Source organism: Cavia porcellus, unplaced genomic scaffold (genome assembly GCF_034190915.1).
Source record: "Cavia porcellus strain 051 isolate PalLab524CR breed Dunkin Hartley unplaced genomic scaffold, mCavPor4.1 scaffold_18, whole genome shotgun sequence".
NCBI lineage: Eukaryota > Metazoa > Chordata > Mammalia > Rodentia > Caviidae > Cavia > Cavia porcellus.
This window is the reverse complement of record NW_026947501.1, coordinates 8455646-8466505: the sequence shown is the minus strand read 5'-3', so window position 1 is coordinate 8466505 and position 10860 is coordinate 8455646.

Below are 10860 nucleotides of genomic sequence, written 5' to 3'. Positions count from 1 at the left end.
TCTGGCACTGAAATAGGTCCAGGGTCATTTTCAGCAGTGTTTGCCTTATGTCTGCGATCAGCTTCTTCTCAAGCTGCCTGCCATAGCTGAGTTCACTCGTGTGAGCTGAGGGTGGTGTTCAGAATCAAATAATATCCTTAAAATGTAAATCATAACAATTAGCTATAAATTCAAATTCCCTGATATAATTCTGTGGATCAACAGAGAAGCTACCTAATTTATGGATAATCTGAGATAAGTCAGAAAGGCACATGCATATTAACAAGTCCTCGGGGCCAGCTTGCTCTCAAAGTTGTAGCAGAGATTGAGGAGAAGACTGTTGAGTAGATGGCCATTGGGCAGCCAACTGTCCAGCAGGTGTGTGTGAGCAATTATCTGATGATTGGCTATAAAGCAGCTTCTGGTTAACATGGGACAAGGAAACACAGGTTGTTGGCATCTCACTGTGTTCCTTGCAGTGATTTAGTCACTGTTTGCAGCACAGTAAATTGTCATGTGGTCTGCAACAGGGTGGCTGTTGCTGATCACAAGAGGAGCCACAAGGGGGTGTCCATTGACTGTGAGGTTCCATCCCAAGATGGTGGCACCCTCTAACGTGGTGGAGGGCCACAGCATGGTGACCATTCCCCCATGTGAGCTGCAGCAATCACGTGGCCTGCCAGAAGGATATAGTGCCTGAGACCTAGTATGGTGGGTGGGTGGTGAGAATGCCAAAGGGGACAAAGGATTCTCAAGAGAGCGAGAGGTTGGAGACTGTGAAGAAATGCTAACAGAGGGATTAGAGCCACCAGAAGAGGGAGGGGAAGATGATCGCACAGTGGGAGATAACTATGAGGATTGATTTCAGGGATAGGGAGGAGGAGGTAGATGAAAGACCAGGGGTACTTCCTCTAATGGGTCTTGAGGGCAGGAGGGGAGAGTTTGTGGTGCAATAGAGTTAGCTAAAAATATCTGAGCAAGCATACATGATTTAATGAAAGAGGAATGCATTCTCAGAGTGAGGAAAGCCACTATATATGGAATTTCTGTTAGCTTGTCACCAGTGTAACAAAAATCGTATAAATTTTTGAGAATACAGGGGTCAAATGTCCCCTCTTTGGGCCCATGTTAAGTGGGAAGGTCGGCCAAGTCACCTGGCAGTAAAAGATTAATTGTTTAGTTTTTATGTTTCTTTTTTTAAATTTAAGAGTACCCAGACTGTAAATCAAGCACCCCAAAGGTGTGGTGTTTTGGAAAGCAGAAAAAACATTCCCCATGGCTAAATCTCAGTCAGGTGAGAAACGGATCATGATCCAAAGGTCAGACTGTCACCCATTGTCCCTTGGATCAAATGGTAATTGTGATCAGTTCCAAATCTTGGTCATCACCGGGTATTTCTTGGTTGTCACCAGGACCACGAGTGGATTTCCTGTAGATTTCAGTAATGGCTTTGCCTGTGAGAGCTTAAAGCTCTAAAGGACATGAGAGTTTTCCAGTGTGGGGCCTGGCCCATGGAGAAAGACTCTGCCTTGGGCTGTCTAAGGACATGAGAGTGTCACTCGAATCCACGGAAGGTGGAGAAAACCCGTGTGGGGCCTGGCCCAGCACTGAATAATCTCTGGAGTTTGCTCACCTGTGATAAGTTGGGCCAGTGTTGTTTGTGAACAATTGGTGACAACTAAGCACCTTGCATGTGTTGAGAAGTGAGGAATTAATCCAGGATGTAGTCCAGTTCATGAATCGGCAGGACACTCGGAATGGGAATTCCAGAGGTCACTCACCTGGCGACCCAAGTCACAGCACCATATGATAAGATTGTGGTATGTCCAAAAGATGAGAAGTATAAAATAAAAAAGGCCTTTATTCTGAGAACGTGGAGAGAGAAAAACAACCCCCCTCCCCGACCACTGAAGTCTGGCTTTCTCTCTGGCAGACACGTGGTGTGTGAGCATACATGTAGCTTAGATTTGGGGTGGTGCCTAAGGGGCATTAGGAATGCACAGGTAGCCCATTGATATTCATTTCACGCCACAGGTAAATTCCTAGGGGTGGGGAAGATAGAGCTTCTTGGTTCCACCTCCAAGGCTTTACTGGCTACAGTGTCCCTTCTGGGCCAAAATCCTTTCACCAGCACCCTTTGAACAAGTGGTTTTAGTATACATTAATAATCACCACCCAAATCATCTATCACATTGAGAGATGTAAAGTTGTAATTTTTCTAGTTTATTCTTCACTTATTACCTGAAACTATTTTGTACTGAAAAGTCTCACATTAATTTTATCTTATCAACATTTTTGAAAACTAATTTACAAACTCAAAATGTTTTACAGAAGCTAGAATGCTTTCATTACTATCATTGCTGCATCATGACTCTTACTATATTAGGGATTTCAGTTGTACTATCAATCAGACAGTTGCCTGATACTGGATTCAACATAAAGTCTCAGACCTTGCTTCTTAAAAATATGAAAAAGTGCAGTGCCAGCTCATTTGAGACAAGTAGCATAAGATAGAGAGTGATGAGATTCTAACACTGAAAAGCAGAAGCTAAGGACATAAGAACTTATCTTTCCAGTTTCAAAGATGAGATGGATTACAAAGAAATTCAAAATAATTTCTGGAATGTGCATTACATCTATAAGTTGGAGAACATGGCAGCAATAGAATAAATATGATTGTAATCACCCCCAAATGCTTAGAGATTATCCTTCCTGACAAAAAGAAAATAAATATATGAGAAAGACACTTACAGTGCTACAAAGGAGTCCTTCACAGGCTTTAGTTGAAAAAGGCCAGTGCACTATGCATAAAAAAATGGAGAAGAGTCTCCCAATCACCACATCTCTATCCTTTTATACACTGGTACTCCTTCCATATAGGCAGGAGTTATTTTCAAAACTACACACTAAGGGTGGGCACTTCAAGAGAAAGAACACAATGACTAACAGCAGCATCTTAGAGAGTGACAGAAAAGTGCCATCTGAGGGTGATCTTTGCCATCTCAGACACATAAACACATACATCATGTATGTATTTAGTCTCATTGTTTTAAATTAGGCTTAGATGCTTTCATACTCGTGACTCTTTTCAGCAAGACCCCCCAAAGGACCCAGGAAGAGTGTGCCAACTGGGTTCTGCATCTGAAATCTGGTTTTCAGGTGAAAAACTCAAGTTGAAAATTACATTTGAGCATCATTCTGTCCACCTTGAAGCACCATAACTCAACCAATTGTTCTACTAGAAAACTCCAAGAGACCATCTCCTCCTGGGCAGATTTGCTCCTTAGCCTGTGTCAATAAGCCATCTGAAATGTTATCCATGAATTACAGTAGAAGTTCAAGGCTAGGTGTTCACTGAAATGGTCTGAGATGGCCAAGGTCTAGCCACAGACATCTGTGTATTATGTGATCCAGAGTTGAGACAGCCTCAAACACACAGGTTAATTGTACCCATCACTACCGATATGGCCCATGCTTATCTGTTCACCAGTCATTGCACAAACTCACATGCACATATTTCTCCATTTTGTGGGATGCCAATAATTACCCTGACTGCAGAAACCAAATCACCAAATCACAATCAGTATAGATAAAAGAAATTACATCTTTTATTTTAGTTATATTAATGCACATTTGGAGTACATTCAGCTTATATTCATCTTGAAGATCCTGTTCCTTGTCACCTCTTTCCATCCTCTAAATCATCTGTCCTATTTTCACTTCTGTTCTATTAATCTTATCCCACATTAGTGATCACATTCTTTGAGGTCACTAGTTTTCTGTAGAAAGTTTATTTTTTTCTTACTATTTCCCTCTTGCCATCTCACTCTCCCTTCAACCTCTGTGTATAGAACCATTATCTACTTGCAAGGGATTATTCTGTTGTCCTTTCTAGCCATCCTTCGTTGTGCACTTTCTCCTCCAATTTCCTTAAGGGAAAGATGCTTTACGGCAGTGATGGTGAACCTAAGCTATATGTGCATCAGTAGTCAATTTGTTACCACTGAAAATTCTAAAATGTTTGCTATCACTGCTTTATGATATGTAAACTTGCATACCTGATTTACTTCACTCAACATTACATTTTCCAGGTGTATCCATTTTTCCATGAATATCTCATTATTTGTTCTTTATAAGTGAATAATACTCTATTAGGCACAGATATCACACTTTGTTTATCCAGTCCTCTGTTGCTGGGTAAAAAGTCTACTTACAGGATTGAACTATTACAGTTCATGCTGCTAAACACTTGTTGGTATGTACCACTGTAATATGATGTCTGTGGCCCTTTGAAGGAGGTTCCTAAAAGAGAGATAGCTGGCTTATATGGAATTTCTAATGTTTTCTTTAACAAAACTTTATACTGATTTACTTCATGGTTTTACTACTTTACATCCCCAATGTAGATGTGTCCATCACAATTGCATGAGAATTTGTTACTTTTTGACTTCTGGATGAATGTCATTCTTTCTAGACCAAGATGGTGTCTTTACATTGTCTTAATTTGCGTTTTCTAATGACCAGAAATGTAGAATATTTTTTCACATAGTTGTTAGCCATTTATCCTTTTTGCTTTCAGAAGTGTCTAATCATTTCACTTGCCCATCTATTTACTGGAGCTTTCATTTTAGATGATCTAAGTTTTTTTACACGTATTAGTCCATGTAATAGTCCGTTGAGGAATGTTTACACACATTAGTCCATGTATTAGTACTCTGGGGAATTGATACCAAAAGTGCTTTCCCATTCTGTAGGTGGTCTCTTCATGTATCAAATGATTTCTCCGCTGTGAAGGAACTTCTCAACTCAGTGCATTTGCATTTATTGATTCTTAGTGTTATTTCTTCTGCATCTGTGTTTCTGTTTCAGAAATCCTATCCTTTTCTGATATTTTCTTTTTGCTTCCTTCTTTGCTCCCCCTCCCCTCAAAAGTGTCCCTTCCCATTTGAAAATTTTCTTCTTATTTCACATATTTTATATGTTTGGTTTCTTATTTTCACTTTCAGCAAAGGTTTTTGTAAACAAGAAGGGAAGAGTGGTAGTAGGGAGAGGAAGACAATGAGGAAAACTAAAAATCAAGACGTATCATACCCAGCTACAAATTTAATGTGATGAATGTGATTATTATGTACACGTAAAAAATACCACTAAACTTAATTAATGATTGAAAACATAAATACATAGAATAAAGTCTCCCAAATTAAAGAAAAAAAATAAATGAATCCTTCCCCATATCTATGATTTTGAGGGTTTTGTTTATTTACCTTCCAGTAGGTTTAATGTTTCTACTTTATCATTTATTTTTGATCTATACTGACTAGTTTACTACATGGTGAGAAATATAGGCCAAGTTTTAATCTTCTATAAAGGGATATCTAGTTTTCCTAGCACCATGTATTAAATAGATTTTACCTCCACTCTCTGCTTTTGCCACTTTGTAAAAGATCAAATAGCTTAATGTGTCTGTAATGATACTCTGTCCTCTGTTCTACTCCACTGATCCACATGTCTGTTTATGTTCTAATACCAAGCAATTTTATCACTCTTTCTTTTCTTTTTTTCCTTTCTTTTATTTAAAGAGAAAAACAAAATACTTCACTCCGTGCTCTTCTTTCCTTTATTGTTTGTGTTGAGAAGTCTGCTGTGATTCTGACAGGTTTTCCTTTGTAGGTGATCTGTCTTTTCTCTCTGACAGCTTTTAATATTCTATTCTTTTGTTCTATTTCTGGAATGGTGATTATTATATGTCTGGGTGTAGTTTTATTTTGGTTATGGCTATTTGGAGTTCTATATGCCTCATTGATCCTGATATCAGTTTCCAATTTCATGTTTGGGAAGTTTTCAGCAATTACTTCTCTAAATATCCTCTTGACATCCTTTGTATTGTCTCCTTTTTCATTAATCCCTATCATCCTTATGTTGTTTATCTTTGCATCATCTTGCATGTGTTGTATTGTTATTTCTTGATTTCTTGTTATTTTTAAAAGATCTTTCCTTTTCTGCTCACTGGCTGCAATCTTGTCTTTGAGGTCTGAAATTCTATCTTCGTATTCATTCAGGCGGTTTTTACAACTTTCAATGTTGCTTTTGATTTCCTGTATATCTCTTTGCATCTGTTTTATATATTGTTTGTTTCTTATATTGTTCATCCAGAGATTCTATCCTTTTGTTTAGTTCCTCCAATTTTTTGGAGCTGTGTCTTCCTTAGATATGTTCAGCATCTCCTTCATTTCTTTTATTATTTCCTCTTTTACCTGATATATTATTTCTAGTTTGAATTCCTTCAAAGCTTCCTGGAGCTGCTTCTTTATTTCTGTTACTATTGTTTCAGGTATTTCAGGTATATGGCATGTATTTTCTTCTATGTACATGGCTACTAGGCTTTCTTGGGATGGGTTGGATGTTTGAGATTGCATTTTGCCCTTTCGTTTTGTCATTTTCCTATATTACTGTGTTCAAAGTGTTGTTCCAGAGTTTCCCCTGGTCGTGTTGTAAATTGACTCATGTCCTGGGCTCTTGGGACTCCTCTTGTAGTAGTTCCCTCCTTGGGCAGCAGAGCCCCTGGATTAAAAGAGGCTTGCCAGGCTCCTCTCAGGTAGACCTAAAGCTTCCTCAATTTGCACAGTTTCAAGACCGGATCAGAGTCACCTCCGCTGAGCTGGATGCGCACCTTCCGGTCCCAAGTGGTGGTAGTATGGGCCCTGGGCGGGAGAGGCGGCAGCAGGGCCGGCCTCCACTCAGCTGGATGCGCACCTTCCAGTCCCCAGCGGTGGTAGTATCCACTCTTTCTTTACATCATAGCTTGAAGTCAGGTCCATGCCCTTCCTTCCTTTGCTATTGTTGCCCAAGATTTTTATATAGACTAGGTCTCCAGTTACATGTAAGTTTTAGGATTCATGTATACTGTTCAGTGAGATGTGCAGTTGGTATTTCAATCAGGCTTTAAATCTGTATAAAATCTTCAGGGGTATGATTATTTTAAGTATGTTGGTTCTGCCTACCCAGGGGTATCTTTCATTGTTCTGATGTTGTCTTCAATCTCATTTTTCAGACTATTGCAGTTTCCTTTGTAGAAAAATTTCACTCCCTTTGCTAGATTAATTTGTAAATGCTTCATTTTTCTTTAGGTGTCTGTGGATGCCACCATTTTCATAATTTCTTTTTCACTTAATTCCTTATTGGTGTACACAAACCTTAATCATTTTTGATTTCATATGTTATCCTGTTGCTGCGATTAATAGCTAATTACAAGTGTATTGGTTATTATTCAGGTCTTGTATGTCATGTGAAAATAATGATATTTTGAGTTCTGCAATTTTTATGTATGCCTTTTAATTATTTCTCTTGCCTCATTGTTAAAACTAATACATTGAGTACTATGTTGAAGAGAAGTGGTGACAGTGGTTATTCTAGACTTGTTCATGAGTTTAGATTAGAGTCAAGTTAAAAGAAGTAGATTGGCAGAATGTATCATGAAACAGGATGCAACGATATACTATATTCAAGAAATACATCTGTCCCTAAAAGAAGCTCACAGACTGAAAGACAAAGAATGAAAAACAACACTCAATACAAAAGGAACCCAGAAAAAAGCACCTATTCTGTTTACAGACAATATGAATTTCAAAGTAAAAGTGATCAAAAGAGAAAAAGAAGGTCACTACATAGTTGTTATTTGAAAAATTCAAGAGGAAGAGATAACAACCTTAAACATGGATGCACCAAATAAAGAAGCACCCAAGTACATCTAGCCAATGTTATTAAAGAAAAGAAAAGATAAACCTCAAATTCTTGCAATTAGGAGTGAAAAGTATTAAATTACTACACACCCTGTTGAAATTCAGAAGGTTACCAATAACTACTTTGAAAATCTTTACTCACATATGCTGGAATTCACAGGGGAAATGGACAGGTTTCTAGAAATATATGAATTACCAAATCTGAATGAAGAAGATATAAAAATTTGAATAATACAATATAAATTAGAGAAATCTAAAACATATTTATAGTGTACCAAAAGGTTCTGATGGAGTCATGATGGAATTCTACAAAAATACAGAGAAGATTTAATGTCAAAACTCAAATTATTTAATGATTTTGAAAGTATAGCAGTTCTCCTTTATTCATTCCTCAAAAAAGGAGAACAATAGGCCCAACTCCCTAATGAACATTAGTGAAAAAATCCTCAGTAAAATACTAGCAAGCAGAATGTAGTAAATTATCAAGAAGATTTTGCATCATGACTAAAAGGGACTCGTCCTAGGAATGCAGGAATGGTTCAACATACACAAATCAATAAATATAATACACCATATAAACAGAGTGAAAGACAAAAATCACATAATCATCTCAGTAGATGCAGAAAAACAATTTGATAAAACCTAACACTCACTCCTGATTTAAAAAAAAACCTTACAGAAACTCAGAGTAGATATTTATCTCAATCTGATAAAAATCTTCTATGACAAACCAACAGCCAACATCATACTAAATGAATAAAAACTGAAACCTTTCACTCTAAAACCAGGAACAAATGAAGGATATCTATAATCACCACTCCTATTCAATATAGTTCTAGAAATCTTAACAAGAAGTATTAAATGGGAGGGAAATAAAAGTAATAAGGATAGAAAATGAGGAACTTAAATTATCTGCCAATGATATGATAATCAAAAATGAGGAACTTACATTATCTGCCAATGATATGATAATCTACCTAGAAGACCCCATAAACTACATCCAAACACTAGAAGAGTTAATAACCAAATTCAGCAGCATTGCTAGTTACAAAGTCAATACTCAAAATTCAATATCAATTCTGTACACAAAAAACTCAATGAGAAAAATTATGGAAATAACATTTTTCACAATGGCACCTGAAAAAAAATGAAATATTGAGGAATCAACCTATCAAAGAATGTAAAATATCTGCACATTGACAAACACAGTAGTGTGAAGATGGAGACTGAAGAAGATATCAGAAAATGGAAAGATATCCCTTGCCCTTGGAGAGGAAAAAACAACATCGTGAAAATGGCCATTCTCCCAAAACTATTATACAGATTTAATGCAATCCAGATCAAACACCTTAACATATCTCACAGATTTAGATAAAACATTTCTAAAATTCAGAAGAGACCTAGAATAGCAAAGATAATAAGGGCAAGGTAGGAGACATCCCAACCTTGACTTGAAATTATACTACAAATCTCCTGCGATAAAATCATCATGTTCTCACACACATAAAAAACTGATATGAGGATTAATGGAACAGATTAGGAGATGCAGACACAGCTACAAAGACTCTCAGTCATCTTGCTTTTGACAGGGACCAGATGTATTCACTGGAAAAAAGATAGCCTCTTTAATAAGTAGTGTTGGAAAAACTGACTTTCTACATTCCAAAGACTAAAACTAGATCCATATCTATGACTGTGAACTAAAGTCAAAATGGATCAAAGATCTAAATATGAAATAGAAATGTTATATCTGCTGGGACACAAGGTAGGTAGAAATCTTAACAATATAGTATTAGGCAAAGAGTTCCTGAACAAAATACAAACTACATGGGGAATACTTCCAACAACCAACAGCTAGGATCTCATTATACTAAAAAATGTTTATCTCTTCAACAGAAATCACCAACTGAGAAAGGACAATCCATGGAATAGGAAAGAATTTTAGCCATCTGTCCCTCAAAAAAGGGACATCTATATACAATATATAAGGACATGAAAAATACCATGATCCCCAGATTCAAAGACCCAATCTCAAAATGGGTATCTGAGATAAGCAAATACTTCTCAGATGAAGAAATACAAGTGACACTTAAATACATGAAGAAAAGTTTAACATCACTGGTTTTTTGAGAAATGTAAATTAAGTCAATATGAAATTTGATCTCACTCCAGAATGACTGCCATCATGAAATCAAACAATATTAAATGTTGGCAGAAATGTGGGGGGAAAGGAATACTTCTCTAATGTGGTTAAGAGTGTAGACTGGTACAAACACTGTGAAAATCAATGTGGAGATTCCTGAAAAATCTAGCATCAGAGGTAGCTTCAATCCACCTATTCCCCCTCTATTTTTCCAGAAGACTTGAAAACCTCACACCACAGCAATATATTAGCACCCATATTTATAGAAGCACAATTTGTAATAGATAAATCTTGGAAACCACCCAAATGCCCATCAACTGAGGAAGGGTTAAAAAGACATGGTATTTTTATACAATGGAGTATTACTCAGCTATAAAGAAGGGTAAAGTTGAGGCTTTTAATAGATAGATGTATGCAACTTGAGACCATACTCATAAGTTAAATAAATAAAATTCATTTGTAAATATCATGTTGTCTTCTTAGCGTAGAAAACACTGAAAAAGTACCAAATGAATAACCCCTGAATAACAACAGCACTTGGCATTGCTGTGATTTAGTCTCCTTTTATATCTGACATATCCATCAAAATATTTCTATATTTTAGAAAGTAATAAAGATCTATATATCTGAATCAAATAAGTAATTTCCTAGGTTATCATTCAACTAGCCATCCATATTAGGACAACCAACATAATTTGCTAAATTGCAGGGGAAATCTATATGAAGAAAGATATCAAATGTCAAATATCCCTAATCTTTGAGCTTCTCCATTTATGAGCACACTTTATGTAAACCTCAGTTTAATTTTTATTGTGTAAGGTCCATTTAAATGTTTAATGTTGGTATCTGTCAAAACCATTGCAGAACATATGACTATATATTCAGTGCTTTTAAAATGCTGAACAGATTAATTTTTGTAATAGTGTATTTCACCACCATTAAATCCAATATCAAGATTATTGTTAGATTTTAGATATATCTGATGAGCACATTCATTAT